A 22895-nucleotide genomic window follows, 5' to 3' on the forward strand; every position below is an offset into this window, starting at 1 on the left:
AATAAAAGGATGCGCCAGAAAAAAAACATGTAGATGGAGACTAAATCCTACATTGTAAGAATAAAAAAAGTTCGAATGATATATTGAAAAGCAAATTAAAATTTTCTTCGAGATAAATATGGAATCAGGAAAGTACTAATTGATTTGATGGGATGCCATGAAGGCTTTTTATTAGAGTAAAAAGAATTAGCTATATGAATAAAATTATAAAGGAATATAATCAGGAGGGAGAACAGTTGGAAAAAGAGATAACAATCATTGAAAAGGAATTAGCAGAAAGTCAAGATACAGAGAAAAAATGAGAAAACTGGCAGAGAAAAAGTTAAAATATGAAACATCACAACCCGTCATCAACTGTTTTACAGAAGTTTACCAGCTTGTCCTATTCTAGACAGCTACAGCTTCTGAACTGTAAGAAAACTGCAGAACTGAATCCAGTCTGTCAGAGAAAAGCCCATTTTACTCTCCCTGCTTACAAAACCTCAGGATACTCTTCGAAAAGCAACTACCACTCAAACAGACAGTTGTCCAAACCTAATCCTCCAATTTCTTTCATCGTTTGCTTTTCAAAACAACAATCTGTTTTCTAAGTCTCTTAGGCACTCCCCACAGCTTTTTGGAAAGGAATTCGAAGCAGGTCTGTCAAGGTTTAGCTGAGTTCCAGTATTTTAAATGAGATAGTTTCGAAGTGTTTGTATGTGATTTTGTTATTGGCACAGATCCAAGGCAGAGTTAAAAATGGAATATAAAGCAAGATTATTATCTGATCACTTTATCTCCTAAAATCATATCTATTATGATATATAATAGCACATATAAAGCACGAGCTCTTCTGTCACAGTTGACATGGCAAATTTGGCATGACTGAAGAAGGTGAGATGCATGTGTGCATGCCTAATCTTCTCTGTCAATAAGGCGACTTTATTGGATAAATGCTTTCCTTTAAACTTTGCTGTCCACTCTCACCCACTGATTTCCGATGATAGGAACAGAAGAGTGTAGTTTACCCATCTAGTGGAAATCATCGTGCAGCTCCTTCATATTGGTGACATTGAGCGAGAAGTTAACATTCAGACCCCACGTTAGGCTGATACATCCCTGGCAACATCCAGCAAATCTTCCGTAATTCAGTATTTTGATTTATTGAACGAGATTGAATGTTGATTCTTGGAGAAATGCTGAGGGACTAGGTGGTCATGGAAATTAATTCTCGTCAAACACATATATTAAATTGAAGGCGTTTATTGTTCTTCACGCGACATTTACGAATGGATAATTATGGTATAATTCCACCTGCAAAAATCGGGCTGCTTGAGACACTCTGAGGGATTTGTATCAGCTGCAGAGACCGGACGCAGGGTCTTGACTCGATCCGACCACCATCTCGTTAACGATATCGTTATGTGCCAGAGGAATCCACATCCCAGCAGCAATAGAAATTCACCAAGACAAATGGATACTTAAACAAAAGTTGCTTTTAATTGTATTTAAACATGAAAACAGTATCAAATTTATCTTATTACTCTTAAGGTAACTTATCCCAATTTAGCCATCTTCTAATTCTAACAGATTGGTATATAACGTGTGTACAAGTTCAGAAAGGTTCTTTGATTCACTGTCCAATCTCACTTCTCATTCCGCCAAGTTCACTGTTTCCAGTGAATTCTTATTCTGTGCACAGAATTGAACATTTATGAATTTCACCAGGCTTTGGTGCTGAAAAGGTCAGTAGTTGCCACTCAGGAAGTTTGTTGACATTTTTCACAGAGAGATTTGTTTCTCGCTAGACTCAAACGGACTCCTTTCTATGAACCACTTCTGTGTCTTGTAAAGAAACGTGCCCATAAAGGGTTGATAACCCTAAAGGGTTGATAACCTCATTCATTCACATCACGACAGAGTTCATTTTGTTTCCCTTATATCAAATGTAGCATCCCCTTTTGTATTTGCAAAGAAAACTTGGATTAGACTGAGCTAAGAACTAAAAACTCACAACCTTTCTTCAAAATGGGGTTTTCTATAAGCTTGCCAGCTTGTCATGTTCCAGTCCCAGCTCCTGCCGATGAACAGTGCAACAGAATTCCTCTCTGTCTATCTCGCTCTCTCTTTGAAAATCCCGTTTTACTATCTCTGCTTGCAAAATCACATGATTTCACCTGAAGAGCAAACTACATTCTAATACTAACACTGTCAGAATTTCACATGCCAATCCATTTTTCGCACAACAATTCTTGCACTGAACTAGATGAATGGATTTGAACGTGATAAGTGCGCGGTGATGCAATTTGGAATGTCAAACCACCAAGATGAGAAGAGGATTAATGGATGTTAGGCTTAATTAATATGTGGATTGAGTTGAGTAGTCCAGTGGGCATGTGGAAACTCTACAAATCAATGCTGAGTCATTAACAATGTACTTCTGGAGAGTTGCTTAAGAACTGGGTGAAAGTGTATCACGAATCTGAAATGGGAGGCGAAAGGATGTCAGTGGGCTGAAGGTGGTGGAAGTAGATCGCCGAGTTAATTTCGAGAGACATTTAACAGGCCCTCGAATATTTCGCGGGGTTTGAGGGTTGGCGTGGAGGGGTGGGGATATAAATCATAAATGGTATTTCTATCCGGATATGATAGTCGGTGTCAACATACTGTAGTAGATCCAATGGCCACTTCGTGGGCTCCTGCGTGCAGAAAGTGTCCTTCTGAGCAGCACTTCACAAAACTAGAGATGTGGGAGAGGGCGGGGGCTATTGTTGGAACAGCTTTTCAGGATACTCTCACGCCTCCCCACAGATAATGAAGAATCACAAATAATTTTTAAATTCTCACTACTTATCACAAGTGCCTGCGCAGTCACTTTTGCATCACATTTCAATTAATGCAGACAAGACTTACATATTGGTCATGGTCAGGTCTGCAGGACACGCGAATGGGAAAATCTCTTGGACAAGATACGAAGTTTCAATTGTTCATTGCGTCGGCGCTGATGTGGGGGCTGGGATGCCTGAACTGTGCTGAATTGCACTATTTTAAAATCTAATGATTAAATTTTTAAAATAAACAATCCAGCGCAACTACTGACGCAGAGGTTCGCGTCCGACTGCAGAAACATGACGGAAATCTGTCACCTTGGTTTTCGTGCTGAAGCGAATCAGTGGAGTTTAGAATTTCCCTTCCACTTTCCCCTCCTGAATTGATAACGGTTATCATAACATTGTCATGGAGATAATCGGAAGTTTGATGAACATGGTGGGTCGGACGAGGGTGAAAAAGAAAGGGGGCGTCACGTATTGGGCAACGGGTGGCGCTGTGCTCTCTCTCTGCTGACTGTACCGCGGTTTGTTATTCCCAAAGGTTCATTTAAATTCTTGCATCTGCATCGTTGGGCACAAACAAGAATGTTGGCTGTGTTTCTGCGACGCTCATTTCTCAGGAGGTAATATCAATGACCGTTTATTGATGATCCTGGGATAGATGAAGGCAGTATATCTCGCCGCTCTCTGCTACTTTCTTGCACACTCCCCATCATCGTCAAGATGAGGGCTCCACTCATTGCCTATCCATTTTCATCGTTGCCTCCAATGTTTCAGACAATTATGATTTACTACCCGATTGTGGCTATGTTCGGGGTCCCGGGTAAGTGATTGCACCTGAATTTGAAAGAGGTGATTTCTTCCGGCAGTTATCTGGACAAAACTTGGATTTTAGCCGCCACTGTTCAAAATTTAATGCAACTTTCTGAATAACGAAGATAAAGACAATTTTGATAGACCATTTAGTGAACAAGAAGTTAAGAAAGCACTTAAATGTTTACAGAACGTACGTCTCCATGAGAGCATGGATTTCCTGTGGAAGTTTGTTAAGGAATTAAAGACTTAATAATTACTTTATTTATGCTAGTATTGTAGCTCAGTGCCAACATCTTCGCAAACGGAGGTGCCCCTTGGTGTTTCTCCGTGGAGTTCATACCTTCTTCCAGAAACCTTTTCAACGGCGAGAATTATGGTTATACCTAACAAAGTCAGATATCCTTTAAGATCACCTTAATGTCGACCAATTTTATTGTATAACATTGTTTATAAAGTTATAGCGAAGATCTCAGCAAATAGAATAAATATTCCGTTTGTGATTTAATATATATTGATCAACAGTTTTCTTAAAAACAAGACAAACATCTGAGGATATAGTAAGATTATTGTTTAAGGGACAAAGAGGCGACTAAAGTTGTATTAGGTGAAATAAAAAGCTTTTGAAATCTTCGAAAAAATTATTTATTTAAAGTTTTAGGTAAATTTTGTGTTGGATTTAATTTTGTAAATTGGATTAAAGCACTTTACAGAAGTCCTCGAGCTAAAGTATTAACTAATAGACAAATATCTAAATCATTTAAGTTCCATAGAACAAGTAGGCTAGTTAGTCATTTATCCTTGTTTCAGACGTGGCCAGTGCATTGAATATAGAACTTGTTGAACAATTTATTTGTATTGATGAACAGTTAAAAGTGTTTATGATAAATCAACTGAGAATAAGATTATTTGCAGATGATGTTTTTGTATGTTTGGCTCAGACACAACTCTCATTATCTGGACTTTGAAATCAACTGATAGATTATGAAAAAGTTTCTGGTTGTAAAATAAATTGGGATAAAACTGAAGATATGGAATTAGTACAAGGTGAGTATTCACAATGTAAACTGGATATTTAGTTCATATGGTCTAGCAATGTGGTTAAGTATTTACGAATACTTGTTTCAGACATGGCGGATTTCTATACCATAAACTTTATTCAGGTATTAAACAAAATTGAATTCGTGGAAAAATATTCACCTTGATACAATTTAGCGACCTATTAAAGATAAATGTAAATCTTTCAAATTAATCAAATGCACTTTAATCTTTCTCATTAATGGTACATAATATAAATTATAGAATGATTGCAAATTTACATCTATCATAATCCCTAATTACTCAATTTTATCAGTCGATCAAAATTTACTAATTTGCCTAGATTGATCGTAATTGATCATAATTTCCTTCACAAATTGGTAGCTTTTGTCCCAGTTCACTTAATGTCTAGAAAATTTACCATATAATTCAAAACAATTTTGAAAATAAATTAAAGATTGTTTCAGATTATTTAAATATATCAAAAAATCATCAGAAAATAAATTAATCTTATATTCATCCTGTCCAATCCTTATACCTGTAATATTCTCATTCTGTCTGATATCCAGAGCTATCAGTTCAATGTCCAATGCAAAGAGTGCTGGCGACAAAGAACAACCTTGATGAGTTGAACGTGCTCATATAAAAAAGGAAGAAGATTCACATTTTGACGCCACCCTTGCTACAGGAGTATTATATAATGCCTTCACCCAACCAATTAATAAGGTTCCAAATTTATATTTCTACAAAATTTTAAATAACAAATTCCATTTGACCCTATCAAAAGCTTTTTCAGCAACTACTGACACTATCATTGGTAAGTTGGGTTGCTGACATGAAGCATTTTTCAATGAAACCACTCGAAGAATATTATCCGAAGCATACCTATCTTTAATAAAACCAGGCTGGTCAGAATGTACTAATTGAGGAAAATACTTTCCTACACTATTTGCTAATAATTTCGCTATTGTTTTATAATCCACAATAAATAAATATTTTAAAATAAATATTAAATAATAAATAAATTTAATTTAATAAAGAAATTGGGAGAGAAGAAGAAACCTTCAAAGGCTCTCAGTTTTATTTTGGTATAACATTTATTATTGCACTCTAACATGAGTCTGGGAAAGCTTTTTCCTGAGTTACGTGATTAAGAACATCCATCATATCCTGGTGACTTCCCATTAGGCATTTGTTGAATAACATCCTTTATTTCTAAATCCTTAAATGGAGAATACATCTTCCTCACATCCTCCTCCTTCATTATTGGTAAGTTTAACTCTGGCAAAAATTCTTCAATAGAACCATCGTCTCACACTCCCTCACAAGCATTTAACTTCTGATAAAATGACAAAATTGTTCATTAATTTCCTGAGGGTTTAAAGCAACTGAATTATCCTTCCTCACAGGTTTAATAATCCTTGGAGCTTGTACAGTTTTCAAGTGCCATGCCAAGACTTTATGCGCTCTGTCTCCTAACTCATAATAACATTGCTTAGATCTTTCAATCAAATGGTCATATAGGTTAGTTTGTAATATATTATATTTTAGCTTCAATTTTGTCAAAGAGAGACTTATTATTCTGTAGAATTCCTCTGAAATTTCTTTTGCAACTGTGCTATTTGTTTATCCAACGACTGAGACTCTCCCAGAAATTTCTCATTTTCCTTTCATTTGACGACATGGAAATGCATTGAAATCATCCCATACAATAAAATTACTACGGACTGTATTCTTATTCAAATCTAAATATATAGCAATTTGATCCTTAATAAATTTTACAAATTCCATTTCTTTCAATATCATTTGTTTAAATATCCAATGAAAGATAGATTGATTAACATCCGGCTCCACCAAAGAAATAAACAGCAAAGAATGCTCAGAAATTATACGACTCTTATATTCAGCTTGAGTGAAACTTGCTTGCAAATGTATTGAGGCTAAAAAAGTCAGTCCTAGAACATGAATCATGACGTGAAGAATAAAATGAAAATTATTTCGAAGTAGGATTTAATCTTCTCCAGACCTCTATCGCATTCACTTCTTTCATCAAAGAAACCAATTGAACTGCTGCTTTAAAATTTCTCAACACTTTCAGAAATTTATCCAATAATGGGTCTAAAACACAATTGAAGTCTCCCCCAATCAAAATATTCTCTTTATCTTCGCCTAAAGCTAAGAAAGCCTCAGACACAAGCTGTTCATTGTCAACGATAGATGCATACAGATTCAATAAAGATGATGGCTCATCCATCAACTTTGTTTCAATTGATTCCTTGTTCTCTACTGGAATTCTTTTTTCAAGATTCAAATAAAGTATTTTAAGAATTGTTATGGAAAGTAACATTAACAAGAGTGGACCTGGAAGTAGGCTTTGGGAGGTTTGCAACTACCTAAAATTTAAAATTATTATGAAGCATATCAATTAAGATTTATTAGTAGTATGTTAGATATTTCACACATTTCCTTGTTGGGTGAGGATGGAGTTGTCTGTGATATTGGAACCTTATCTCCATCAGTTTGTATGGGGACCCAGTGTGAGACACATCTGGACAAAAACAAGTAAGACAAATAAAGATTAATGCAGGAAATGAAACTTGTGGATATATGGAGGAGGCAACACCAAAGAGAGAAGAAGTGTTCAGATTATTAGAATAGGCAAAAAACTTAAATGAAGAGTTGATATGTTTTTGTTTGTCAGCCCATATTAATGGGACAGGAAGGAAAACTGAGTATAAAGCCAGGCCCCTATCACATCATTCACCCTATTATTAGCAATAGAACAGGAGGATATCCCACCAAGAACATATAGATAGTTATACTCCATGCTACTTAGAAGATGGGAGTTCAGGGAATTGCCAAATTAAAACATATTTTGTAATAAGCGCAGGATCATTGAGAGACAAATTTATATTACGGGATGCAATGAAAGCCTTCATTAGAGGGCAGCTAATATGTTATGTGACTCAGATGAAAAAGGATTATAACAGGAAACAGAGTAGTTGGAATGGGAAATAGTAAGTAGAAAAAAGGAATTAGTAAAATGGAATGACATATCGAAAAGGAGAGAATTACAATTAATTTAAGATAAAATACAAAATATTACAATCGTACAAGTTAGAGAAGAACATAATGGAAACAAAGCAAAAGTATTAGAAAATGGGAGAAGAACACATGTAATATTAGCCTGGCAACTTAAAACAGAACAAGCTAAAAGCACGATACTGGCTTCAAGGGAAAGGGACAAACATATTACATATAATCCATCAGAGATTATTGAGAACTTTAAAGAATTTTATTAACAATTGTAGCAAACTCAGTACGAGAGGCAATATGATAAAATAGATGAATTTTGAGCTAAATTGAACTGCCAAAATTGCGAGGAACAAAACAAACTAATAAAACCATTTGAAATAGGGAAAGTAAAGGATGTATTGAAAAAAGCTGCTAAACAATAAAACACCAGGAGAAAATGGATTTTCAATACTTTAAAACATTTAAGTTATTAATTCCTCCTCTCCTGGAAGTAATGAACCAGATAGAAGAAACACAAATCTTCCCATATGCATGTAAGACTGCAATAATTATAGTAATACCAAAGGTGGGGAAGGATCGATTAACACCAGCATCATATAAACCAGTATCTCTTCTTATCTCAGAATATAAGATAATCGCAAAATGATTAGCACAGCTTAGCCGATTGTTTACCTGAAATAGTGAAACAAGATCAAACTGGATTTATTAAGAAAAGACGAACAGCGGACAATGTCTATAAACTTATTAATCAAATCGATGCAGTTCAAGGAAATAAGAAACCAACAGTGGCAGTTCCTCCAGAAGCAGAAAAAGCCTTTGACAGTGTAGAGTGGTATTAACCAATTAAAATATTACAGAAGTTCAATCTACCATGAAAATGTATAAATTTGATTAAAGCATTGTATGCTGGACCATTGGCGAAGTTAAAAGTAAATGGATTTAATTTAAAGAAGGAGTATAATATCAGTTTATTTGCAGATTACATTATAGTATACCTAATAGTACCAGAGGTATCAGTAACAGGATTACATAAGAAATTGAAGGAATATGGAGAAATATCTGCGTACATGATCAACGGAAATAAAAGTGAAGAGATGCCAATGAGTAATGCAGCCTATACAGAATTTTTAAGATGAATCAGCATCTAAATGGCAAGCACAAGCAATCCGATACCTCGGGATCAGGTTAGATAATAACTTAATCCAATGATACAAACTAACTTATCAGCCACTAATAAAGAAATTGCAACAAGACTTAGAACACTGGAAAGAATTACTGCTAACGTTGATAGGGAGGGTAAACTGCATAAAATGAACGTGTTACAAAGAATAAAATATTTATTTCAAACATCACCAATTCCCTTAACAGAACAATTCTTTAAGGAACTAAATAGAATAATTGGGGAATTCTTGAGTAAAGGTAGGAATCCAAGGGTAGCGTTGGATACATTAGCAGAGAGTATAATCAATCTGGTTTAAAGTTACCACATTTTAGAAAATATTATAGAACCGCACAATTAAGGTATTTATCAGTTTTTACCAGAAAAGGGAAAAACCAGAAAGGACTAAGATAGAACGAGAATAAATAAGGCAAAAGGTACCGGAAAGGTTAGTTTATAAGTGGAATGAAAGCTGGTGCAATATAAAAACTCAGCAGTACTGCATCATTTTCTTAATACATGGAAGAAGATCCACTTAGAAAGAAAGAAAAATGAATTATCAAATACCAGAATTACTATTGACGCAAAATCTACTAATAAAATGAATAGAAAACCGTTTTAGTGAAATTCTTTGTTAAATTTTGAACAATTGAAGTATAAATATGGAGTGACGCATGGTACAATGTTTGCATATCATCAATTGAAAGGTTATTTAAAGGATAAATTGGGAAACAGCTTGAGATTACCTGAAGGAAGCAGCTTTGAATCCATTATTACAGACAAAATGATCATCAAAAGATTGATAACCATTATGTACACTAAGATGCAAGATAAATAAAATAAAATAATCTATTAACCTAAGCAGAAGTGGGAAAATGATCTAAACATAAAGATAAAAAAAATGAAGTATGGGAAAAGTTATGTTCTTGAACGATCAGGAAGACAATAATCACAACATTATGCATGATACAGGATTATTGGATAATTGGTTACACAGGGTATATAGTACTCATCTAAAATTTAAAAATGGGATTCAACAATATCGAATAGGTGTTTTCACTATACGAAGAATATGGGAACAACATTATATGCAACTTGGGCATGTTTGAAAGTAAATAACTTTAGGGGAAGAATTAATTCAGAGACTAAATAAAATTACAACAATAAATCAAAAAAATCAGAGATTTTTTCTTTTAGTAACTTAAGAAGTAGCGGAGTAGGCCTCAAATTGGATAAAGTGCAAAAGAAATCATTATGATAGATTTAGCGATAGCAAAAAATGTATAATGTCATCTTGGAAAATGGAAGGGAGCATGAATATACAGCAATGTTACATGGAAATGAATAAATGTATTCCATTGGAAAAAATAACATATAATTTTTAAAATAAAGTCACAATGTTTGAACAAATTTGGGAACCATACATGGAACATATCAGAGAGAGCTTGCCTATGAATCCAGCCCCTAAAATGAGAATGAAAATGATAAGAATACAAAAAGACTAGATTCAGCATGTTTATTTTCAATTGTGTGAAAATATTGTTTTAAGGTTTTATGGTATTGTACATGTTGATTATTTATGGGTTTGGAGGGGGTGAATTGATGGGAAGGAGGGAAATGGGGGATAAAGGGAAGAAAGACCAATTTATTCATGAATCTTACATAAATCTGTGTAATGAGTTATGTTTGTACATATTTTGATCGATATGATTCACCATGTAAAAAATAAAAAAAAAAGAATTATACATTATCCCTCAAAAATTTAATAGATGGAAATTAGATATATCCGAGCAATGCTTTAGATGTGGTGAAGATATTGGAATTTTCATCATTCCATTTGGTCTTGTTCAAACGTTAAACATTTTTGGCTTTCTGTTAGCACGTTTTTGCAACAAATTTAGAATGCTATTTTTCCATTGAATCCAGAGTTAAATTTGAAGGGGAATTTTGAAAATATAGCTCCTAAATTATATTTATCAGATTTTCATCTGAATTCTTTTTAATTAGCTCCGATGATATCAAGCAAATGCATTGCAGTTAGTTGGAAATCAGGTGTCAATTTAACATTAGGGAGTCCGCAAACAGAAATTCAAAGATGTATACCATGAGAGAAAAAAATCATATCACTTGAGAGTTTTTTAATTGAGTTGCATTCCGTATACTCGGACATTAGGTTTAAATGTATAAATAATTCATTTGAAACCTCTGGACCAATAAAGTCTTCGCTTAATAAATTGTGTTTGTCTGAAATGATTTTAGGAATCTTTCGAATGTTTGCTAAAACAATATAAATTAATGTATATATAATTAGATATAGATATAACCATATATATATATTTTAATAATTCATGATAGCATATTAGTAATTTAAGTTTAGTACAGTTTATAGTTGGGGCACGTAGAGGACCGGTGTTCGGAGGGTGTTATAAATGAGCTTTTATTCTGTAACTTTCTTTCTTTTTCTCTCTGTTCAAGTAACAATGTGATATATGATTTCTATTTGCTTTATATATATGTTAATTCTAAATAAATAAAATCAATTCCTGGATTCCGGCAAAATCTTAGTAAATCTTAATAAATCTACACACTCTTTGAAATTTATTGAATGTTTTCCTTTTCAAATTGACCCTAGGTTTTGCGTCATCCCTGAACTTTGACAATTCATAAAGTCATTATTTTATTTTATGAAGGTTAATGTACTAAAATATCCCTTCCTGTCCCCGAAATTCCGTTGTGTGGATTTCAGGGAATTATGTATCTGTATTCCTAGATTTCACTCTCTTTTCACAATCTTCAGGGCCTTGCGATTTACCATGTGCATCTTACCTTGCTTTGTCCTTCTAAAATGCAACAATTCGAACTTATCTCTATTAAATTTCGTCTGTCAATTTCATCGAATTATTCCAGCTTGTACAGACAAAGCCCTGTCGAAGTGTGGCCGTGCTCACCGGGCAGAACTAGTAAGATAAGACATAGTGAGGAAATATTGTCATCAATACGATCTGCAAAGTTAGCAAGGTTTCGGATAGTGGAGTGTAAATCAGGGTTCGAAAATTGTCAAAGGAAGTGTAGAGGGTGGATGATTGGTCGAGGAAGTTTGACATTGTAGTGGAGTTCTGCAACATTAGAGATCGGATGTGAATGATGTGGGAAATGTTGGGCCAATTGTTAAATTTCCTACTGTTAAGTTTTCTTCAGTAGAGTCAACGCCGATGCTCAACCCATCACAGTAAGAAATCTCGGAACGTGAAGTAACGGGCTTACTTGATATATACTGACCATGTATTTGTGATCTTCCTTATTTAACAGCTAGCGTGATGTCCATTGTGATCCTTTCGCGGGGGAATTGCGGTCTGTCCAGGTGTGTCTCTCGCTACCTCGTGGCCATGGCAACGGCGGATCTGTTGGTCATTGTCGTTGACGTGATACTGTATCGTGTGAACGACTATTATTTCCCGACAACGTTCCTGTTCATAACTCAGGTGTGCGCTTTCCAGGTTACACTGATACACGCCGCCACTGATATTTCCGTGTGGTTGACTCTCGCGTTTACATTTGATCGATATGTGATGATTTGTTGCCACAAACTGAGGACGAGGGTTTGCTCCGAAATAACAGCGCGCAATGTGATAACAATAGTGTGTCCGCTGTTCGTCTGTAAAAACATCCCTTGGTTCTTTCTATTTGAACCCATGTTTACTGTGGGTAACACAGATTGGTTATGTATATCCGTACGTCAGGCTTGGACCCATCCTGGATGGATATTATTCACGTGGATTCATCGAGTGTTGACTCCTCTGTTCCCAATGTTAATGATATCACTTCTTAATGCTCTGACGGTCGCGCGTATTGTTGCAGCCACCAGAGCCCGCAAGGTTCTGAGAGGCAGCAAGAATTATGCAGATGAGAATGATTCCGAGGTTAAAAGCCGAAGGAAGTCCATCATCTTACTCTTTGCAGTATCAGGAAACTTCATATTGCTTTGGATGACCTATTTAATATTTTTCCTGTGGATGCAAATAACACAACGGTTTGTCTTTACCAGTGCGAAGGACCCAATTTTAATCGCGGACCAAACCAGTTACATGCTCTTGCTTCTGAGTTGCTGCACAAATACTTGCATTTATGCAGCGACTCAGTCTAAATTCAGGGAGGAGCTGATCAACGTGATGAAATATCCGGTAAAAATACTATTGAAATGTTTAATTGGAGTAAAATAAGTTCGGCTTTCTGGATATCGGATTCCACCAGCATTTAAAACCAGATAAGTTTCCCTTCTGCCAACGCCAACCTATTATCCCATGGAATACTGGAAGAAAATAAGCGCAGAGCAATGCGTATTGGCTGGTAAATTTCAGTTGAAACAGAGCCAAGTCAAATCAATTCTTACAGTCTGTGATTCCCTGAACATTCTTATAACGTGGAAAATCATTTAAAATTGAATCAGCTGGTGATCTCGCAACCGTTTGGTTTATTTTCCCAACGTTGGAGGTTGAGCAAAGTGCCGGCATCGTAGGGTGAGCCTTTTAATATATCCGCTGCTTCTCCGAGGGAGCAGTAATTGCGGATGGAATGGAAGGGAAGGTCTCAGGTAGGATAACCGTTCATTTCACGAACTTCTGCATTTTCTTGCATCTTGAATGAGATTTCCTGATCCAGGTTGCATGGCCTCCAATAGGATACTTTGTATGACGCTCCTGTAAATATGGTTCAAGTCATCAGTTTGTGACGAGCCCAGAGGACCCAAAATCCCAGAAGCAATCGATATTCAACCAGACAAATGGTTATTATCAAAAGTTGTTTTTAATTATCTTTAAACATGAAAATATTACAAAATTTTTACTAATCTCCCTGAGTTAACCCCCTTCCTATTGTAAGCGCACATGTATGTATGTGTGCTTAAATTTAGAACAGTACTTTAATTCACAGTCTAATCTCACTTTTCCACTCCTCCAAGTTGACTGGTTGCTGGCAATTCTTATACTGTGCACAGAATCTCACATTGATGTATTTCACCAGACCTTGGTGCTTGAAAGGTAAATGGTTACCACTCAGGAAGGCTCATGTCGATTTTCAGAGAGAGATTTCTTGTTAAATGGACGCAATGTGATCCATTCTAATCAGCCATATCATTGTCTTGCTGAACATATTTTCCCCATCTTCGTTTTCCAGATTAAAACTTATTTCTGTATGGTCACCACAGTGTTTCTTTTTGTTTCTCTTATTTCAAGAGAAACATTAGACAGCCAGTCCTGTTCTCTTTTATTGGCCACAAGGGATTTGCCCAGGCTGAAATATGCACTCACAACCTGTCTTCATTTTATTTCTTGCATTATGTGTCATATCAATAACAACATTCAAAAATGATCATCTTCAATATATACATTGTAACATTTCTACTTTATTCCCCTTTTCATCCCTCTCCACTTCCTCACACCACTTCAGTATCAATAAATAATAAAACAAAGAGATAACAAAACGGAAAAAAGAAAAAAAGTAGTATCGACCCCTTACATATATTTAAATCTATTGTTCTAATAATTATGTTGTTTTAAGAAAGTTTGTGGTCAGCGTTCTCAGACACATTTTATTTATGGTTTCCAAATTTGTTCCAACAATGTACATGCTCTTGGCTCTGAGTTGCTGCACAAACTCTTGCATTTATGCAGCGACTCAGTCTAAATTCAGGGAGGAGCTGATCAACGTGAGGAAATATCCGTTAAAAATTCTATTGAAATGTTTAATTGGAGGAAAATAAGTTATGCTTTCTGGATACAATCTTTCAGATTGTATGTATTTTTTTTTCTAATGGAATACACTTGTTAATTTCTGTATACCACTTTTTTATTTTAAGGATTGTTTTCATTTTCCAGGTTGTCATAATATATAGTTTTTTGCAACTGGTTGCGCTATCATAATAAATGTTATTTGGTCTCTGTCTAATTTTTGACCTAATGTTTTGTCTCATGTTATTTAACAGAATTTCTTTGCATTATTTAATATATTTTTTGTGAGTTATTTTATTATTAGGTTTAGATCTTCTAAGAGAGTTTTGACTTTTGAACATTTCATTCACAATGGAAGCATCTATCCCATGCTGTTGCGTATCACTATTTTAATTTGTGTGGACTAATTAATAATCTATGTAGCCAGTTATATTGTATCATATATTATTTAGTATTTGTCCTGTTTCTCATTGTTTCTATACATAACTTCTTCCTTGTTTCCTTCTTTATCTCTGTGTTAAAATATTTTCTTCCCAGCTTTGTTTCTTTTTGTACTTTATTTCATCCTCTTCGTCATATTGCAATATGATATACATGTTGGTAATAAATTTTTAAATTATCATTGTGTCTGTGATGAAATATTCATAGTTGCTACTTTTTCAGAATCTCAAGCTATTTCCCAGTTAATCTTTTAAATAAGTTTTCAATTGGTAATATGTAAACATTGTACCTTGAAATATTCCATATTTATCTTTTAATTGCTCAAATATGAATTAATTGCCTTCTAAAAAACAATCTTGGAAGCAGATGATCTACTAGACAAAATTGAAATTCAAAGAGCACATAGAACATTGGCACTAAAGCCTTATTTAAACTAAAAACCACGATCCATAAATATAAGGTTATAAAGTCACACAACGAGAGAAAAATGTTAGAGCGGAAAAGGATAAAGTAAAATAAACTACTGGAATATAAAGGACCAAAACAATTTCTATCCAGACATTAGCTTCGAGCTCTTAAAAGAAAGGAAAGAATTGAACCTGACAAAGCAGACATTATGGAAGAAAGGCAATAATTTAAATCTACGACATCCAGCAGTATTAAAAATATTCATTCCAGGGCAAAGTAATAGACTGTTCTCAGACCTGAAAGATGCCCAACACTCACCAGAACAATTGCATAACAGACAACAAAATGAGAAATATTATAAAAGACTATAAAAACAATTTACAGATATAAATTGTAAAGATATTATTGTAAATATAAAGTTTAGGTTTGAAAAATAGGAGGAAAAAAGATAAGAAAAAAAGTGACAAAAGGTTTGTTACATATTTGGAAAATATTTGGTTTCATTTAAATATTGTGTGACTGAGATTGTGGGGCTGCTAAATTATAAAGAAGGAAACGTGTCTCATTGTAGAGGAAGTTAGGCCGGTCCTAAATGAATACATTGGTTAATTATTCACAAGTGATAAAATCTTGATCATAGTGCATTATGAATAGAGCAAGGACGTGTGCTGAATTATGTTCTTATTAAGGAAGGGGAAGTTTTGGATCTTGTAAAAGCAATGTGATTGAGAACGTCCTGGGGCTGGATGTGATCTACCTCAAGTTGTGATTTGTGAGGTGCAGATACCTTAAGACGTGGCTATGATCTTTTTGTCATCTTTGCGAATGGGAGAAGTGCCAGAGGATTGAGGAATGGCAATGGAAGACTCCTCGTTTTTTTTTTAATGAATATTGAGAATTCTAGGAATCATTGACCAGAGAGTCTTGCATCAGAGGTGTATCAAATATTGGAGTAGATTCTTAAGGATAGAATCTATGAGCATCTGAAGGATAGTCAACATGTATGTGCGAATGCAAACTCATAACATTTGAGAAGATAACAAACCAAATTAATAATGATATTCTTGTTGATGTGGTCTATATGGTTTTAATAAAGCATTTGACATGGTCCTCTCTGAGAGATTAGTTCAGAATGCCATAAGGCTGGGGATCCATGAAAACTCAGGTGGGTATCTAATAAACTGGCTTGCCTGTAGAATGCAGATAATAATATTGGAAGAAATGATCTGTGCTGGAATTCCTGGTCATTGTGCTTTTAGAAATGATCTAGAGGAAGAGGAGGAAGGATGTACTAGAATGCATGCAAATGACATAACAGTTGGAGGGTTTTGAATGGTGCTTAATGTTGGCATGGGTTACAAAAGGAGAGAGGCGGGATGCAGTGTTAAGCAGAAAAGTGGCATGTGGGATTGAACGTGATAAGTGCGCGGTGATGCAATTTGGAATGTCAAACCAGCAAGATGAGAAGAGGATTAATGGATGTTAGGCTTAATTAATATGTGGATTGAGTTGATTAGTCCAGTGGGCATGTGGAAACTCTACAAATCAATGCTGAGTCATTAACATTGTACTCTGGAGAGTTGCTTAAGAACTGGGTGAAGGTGTATCACGAATCTGAACTGGGAGGCGAGAGGATGCCAGTGGGCTGAAGGTGGTGGAAGTAGATCCCCGAGTTAATTTCGAGAGACATTTAACAGGCCCTCGAAAATTTCGCGGCATGTGAGGGGTGGGGTGGAGGGGTGGGGATATAAATCATAAATGGCATTTCTATCCGTATACGATAGTCGGTGTCAACATACTGTGTTAGATACAATGGCCAGTTCGTGGGCTCCTGTGTGCAGAAAGTTGCCTTCTGAGCTGCATTTCACAAAACTAGAGATGTGGGAGAGGGCGGGGGCTATTGTTTTTAGGATACTCTCACGCCTCCCCCCAGATAATGAAGAATTACAAATAATTTTTAAATTCTCTCTACTTATCACAAGTGCCTCTGCAGTCGCTTTTGCATCACATTGTAATTAATGCAGACAAGACTTACATATTGGTCATGGTCAGGTCTGCATGACACGCGGATGGAAAAATCTCTTGGACAAGATACGAAGTTTCAATTGTTTATTGTGTCGACGCTAATGTGGGGGCTGGGATGTCTGAACTGTGCTGAACTGCACTATTTTAAAACCTAATGATTAAATTTTTAAAATAAACAATCCAGCGCTACTGCTGACGGAGAGGTTCACGTCCGACTGCAAAACATTATGGAAATCTGTGACCTTGGTTTTCGTGCTGGAGCAAATCCGTGGAGTTTAGAATTTCCCTTCCACTGTCCCCTTATGTAATGAGAATGGATTATCATAATATTTTCATGGAGATAATCGGAAGTTTGATGAACATGGTAGGTCGGAAGAGTGTGAAACACAATGGGGCGTCACGGTTTGAGGAAGAGTTGGCGCTGAGCTCTCTCAGCTAACTGTGCCGCTGTTTGTTATTCCCAAATGTTCATTTAATTCCTGCATCTGCATCGTTAGGCACAAACAAGAATGTTGGCTCTGTTTCTGCGATGCTCATTTCTCTGGAGGTGATATCAATGACCGTTTATTGATGATCCAGGGCAAGAGTCCAGCTGAGATATATGAAGGAGGTGTATCCAGCTCCTCTTTGCTACTTTCTATCATAAAACCGTCTCTTTCTGTCTACCCACCATGGTGAAGATGAGAGTTCCACTCACTGTCTATCCATTTTCCTTGTTGCCTCCAATGTTGCAGACACTTATGATTTACTACCCAATTGTGGCTGTTTTCGGGTTCCCGGGTAAGTGATTGCACCCGATTTTGAGAGTGTTGATCTCTTCCGCCTGTTACCTGAACAAAACATGGATTTTAGCCATCACAGTTCCAAACTTAATTGAACTTCTGTATGACCAAGATAAAGATAATTTGGATAGACCATTGAGTGAACAACATTGTGGTTTTAGAAATGGTCGAGATGAAGAGGAGAAAGGATGTAGCAGAAATGCATGCAAATTATACAAACATTGGAGATTTCTCCATGGTGGTGAACATTGTCATAGTTTACGAAGGAGAGAGGCAAGATGCAAAGTTGAGCAGAATAGTGGCATGTGGATTTCAACATGATACGTGGGCCGTGATGCAATCTGGAAGGCCAAACCAGAAGGATGAGAAGAGGATTAATGGATGTTGGGCTTTATTTATATGGGAATTGAGTTCAGTTGTCCAGTGGGCATGAGGGAACTCGACAAATGTATGCTGAGTTCACACGTCGTATTGTGTTTCATCTGGTCACCTCATTATATGAATGATGTGAAAGCCATGCGAGGGGAAGAGGAGATTTTGCAGCATGTTGCTTTGTATGAAAAATAAGTGTTATGAGGCAAGGTTATCAGAATTGAGTCTTTTTCATTTTTTGTAGCAAAGAAGAATAAGACCAGACTTAATCGAGGACTAGAAGATTCTTAGAAGCGCAGACAGGTAGACAGCCAATTCCTTTATCACAGATAAGGAATAACGAATACCAGAGTAGATATGTAGAAGGTGAAAAGAGGAAGGTTGTGGGTAGGCATCACAAGTAGGTTTGTAAACAGATTTGTGTCTGCCTGTAATGGAATGACTTACCAGGAATCGAGATGGAGTGTGAATCATCTGTGTCACTTAGGAGACTCTTGGAAAGACAGATGGATGAATATAAAATAGAGAGTTTTGAGGCAGAAATGATTTAGTGCATTTTTTGAAAACATTATTTATAATCAATAATAAATGATACATTCAATAAATACGATATTTATTGTATCCCACAAAAAACACACACCCATGGTTATCCCTCCAAACCCACCCAACCAACTATTAAAAGTCACAAAAAATAAAGAAAAATGGAAACAATAATAGAGAACATGAACTAAACCAATACATTCAGGTATGGGTCGCGGTTGGGGAAAACCCTATCCCTTCATGGGAAATATTTTAACAATTTGATCACATTCAATCCATTTACGAGCTCCAAACTTTAACAAATAGATAATTATTTTTAGATTATATGTTATCTTCTCCAATGGAATACATGACCTCTTCTCTGCATGCCAACATTGAATATTCAATTCAATATCATTATTCCATGCAACTGCAAGGCATTTCCTAGCAATATGAAATTTGTTCAACTTTAACTCTCAACATCATGATTTAATTTTATTCAATAAAAATATTATTGGGTAAAAGGGAATTTCAAATTTAAATATAACTTCCTAAAATTCTTCAATATTATCCAAAAACTGTTAAACCGTCTCACATTTCCAACCGAATGTAAGAAAGATCCTACTTCCATATGACATCTAAAGCAAATATATGAAGTGACATGTTAAAATTTCTTAACTTGTGTTAATTATATTTGATGATAAAAATTATAATGAATCTATCTGTATTGCTCATTCACATTCTTAGACATACTATCTTCGCATATTAATAACTAATCATCTGGGGAGATTGATATATCTTTATCTGTCCTGGGCATTTATGAATAAATGTTTGTGACGCCATAATAAAGAAAGTTTTATGTGATCTTTGATAACACATGTGTTAGGCAGCAGCCACGAGGTGCTGCAGACTGCAGGGAAGCAGTGGATTATCACAGGACACCAGAAAATTGGGAGAACAACACACATTTAAGAATGAGAATTGAGTTGATGACCCATTGAGTGATGACCACGACACTGGACCAATGAAGGCTGAAGAAATGCACATTCAGCGGACTTGGTGAGTCGAGGTAAGGAACCGACGGAGGCCACTGGCTGATGACGACTGCGGGTGAGGTATTCACAAAGACCAGCTGGAGAGTTGCTCAAGAACTGGGTGAAGAGGTATCACGAATCTGAACTGGGAGTTGAGAGGATGCCAGTGCCCTGAAGGTGGTGGAAATAGATCCACGAGTGAATTTCCAGAGACTTTTAAGAGGCCCGTGAATGTGCGGCGTGGGAGCGTGGTGGCATGGGGATATAAATCATGTGCAGAAATTTGGTATTTCTAACTGGATATCATAATCGATGTCAACATACTGTAGTGTAGTGGATCTACAGTTACTGGGCTCCTTGTGCAGAATGTGCCCTTCTGAGCTGCATTTAACAAACCTAGAGATGTATGTGTGTGCGAGGATGGGGGTTATTGTTGGAATAGTTGTTCAGGAGACACTCCCGCCTACCCCAGATAATGAAGAATCACAAACAATTTTTCAAATCTCGCTATTTACCATAAGCGCCTTCTCAGTCACTTATGTATCAAACTGCAGTTCATGCCGACAAGACTTACACATTGGTTATGATCAGGTCTGCAGTATACGCGGATGGGAAAACCTCTCCGACGTTACTATGTTTCAACTGTTCAATGTGTCGGCGCTGATGTGAGGTTTGAAGTGCCTGAACCTGTGCTGAACTCCACTATTTTAAAACCTAATGATCAAACTTCCAAAATTAAACGATCCTGCGCTTCTGCTGACCGAGAGGTTCGCGTCCGACTGCAGAAAGGTGACGGAAATCTGTGACCTTGGTTTTCGTGCAGAGGCGAATCCGTGGAGGTTGGCATTTCCCTTTCACTGTCCCCTCATGTAATGGTCACGGATGATCATAACATTTTCATGCAGATAATCAACACTTTAGATGCTGAAATTAGAAGGAATGATGAACATGGTGGGTCGGACGAGGGTGAAACACAAAGGGGCATCACGTATTGGGCAACGGGTGGCGCTGTGCTCTCTCTCTGCTGACTGGACCGCCGTTTGTTATTCCTAAAGGTTCATTTAAATTCCTGCATCTGCATCGTTAGGCACAAACAAGAATGTTAGCTGTGTTTATGCGACGCTCATTTCTCTGGAGGTAACATCAATTACCGTTTATTGATGATCCTGTGATAGATGAAGGCTATACATCTCACCGCTCTCTGCTACCTTCTTACACAGAGCTGTCCCTTTCAGACTGCCCATCATGGTCAAGATGAGAGTTCCACTCACTGTCTTTCCATTTTCCTTGTTGCCTCCAATGTTGCAGACAATTATGATTTACTACCCGATTGTGGCTGTGTTCGGGGTCCGGGTAAGTGATTGCGCCTGAATTTGAAAGAGTTGATTTCTTCCGGCAGTTATCTGGACAAAACATGGATTTTTGGCCGTCACTGTTCAAAACTTAATGGAACTTCTGTATGACCAAGATAAAGATAATTCGGATAGACCATTTAGTGAACAAAAAGTGAAGGAAGCACTTAAAAGTTTACAGAATAATACGTTTCCACGAGAGCATGGATTTCCTGTGAAAGTTTGGTACGGAATTAAAGACTTCATAATTACTCTATTTATGCTAGTATTAGAGCTCAGTGCCAACGCCTCCGCAAACCATGGCACCCCATATGTGTTTCACCGTCGTTTGCATACCCTTTTCCAGAAACCTTTTCAACGGCGAGAATTATGGTTTTACCTAAGAAAGTCAGATATACATTATGATCATCTTAATGTCGACCTATTGCATTGTATAACATTGATTATCAAGTTATAGTGAAGATCTTAGCAAATGAAATAACCCTTTTATATATATATATATATATATATATATATATATATGTATATAGATCAACATTGTTCTTAAAAAAAAAATCTGTGAAGATATAGTAAGATTATTAAGGTTGATACAAAAAAGAGGCTAGTAAAGTTGTAGTAGATGCAAAAAAAGCTTTTGATATATTCGAAAAAGATTATTTAAAGTTTTAAGTAAATTTTGTGTTGGATTTAATTTTCTAAATTGAATTAAAACACTTTACAGAAGTCCTCAAGCTAAAGTAATAACTAATAGGCAAATATCTATATCATTTAATTTGAATAGATCAAGTCGGCAAGTTCGTCATTTATCCTTGTTTCAGACGTGCCCAATTTCTACTTTGCTTTCATTGGCTATAGAACTTGCACAATTTATTGGTATCGATGAACAGCTCAAAGGATTTATGATAAATCAACTGAGCATAAGATTATTTGCAGATGATGATATTTGTATGTTTGGCTCAGACACAACTCTCATTATCTGGACTTTTAAAGCAACTGATAGATTATGAAAAAAATTATGTTTATAAAATAAATTGGGATAAAACTAAAGATATGGAATTAGTACAAGGTGATTATTCAAAACGTAGATTAGATATTTAGTTTTTTGGTCTAGTAATGTGATTAAGTATTTACGAATATGTACAGATAATAACTTGAAAAATATATAAATTACCGAGGACAGGTCCACGTCCTCCCCCTCAACGTCCTCCCCCTCCACGTCCTCCCCCTCCACGTCCTCCCCCTCAAATGATGCTCACAAACTCAAGCTAGCATGCTGGAACATCAGAACCATGCTAGACAAGACTGACAGCCACCGACCTGAACGTCGGTCTGCCCTCATTGCACATGAACTCCTCAGACTTGACATCGACATAGCCGCTC

The sequence above is a fragment of the Narcine bancroftii genome, chromosome 3 (genome assembly GCF_036971445.1).
Source record: "Narcine bancroftii isolate sNarBan1 chromosome 3, sNarBan1.hap1, whole genome shotgun sequence".
In the NCBI taxonomy this organism is placed as follows: Eukaryota; Metazoa; Chordata; class Chondrichthyes; order Torpediniformes; family Narcinidae; genus Narcine; species Narcine bancroftii.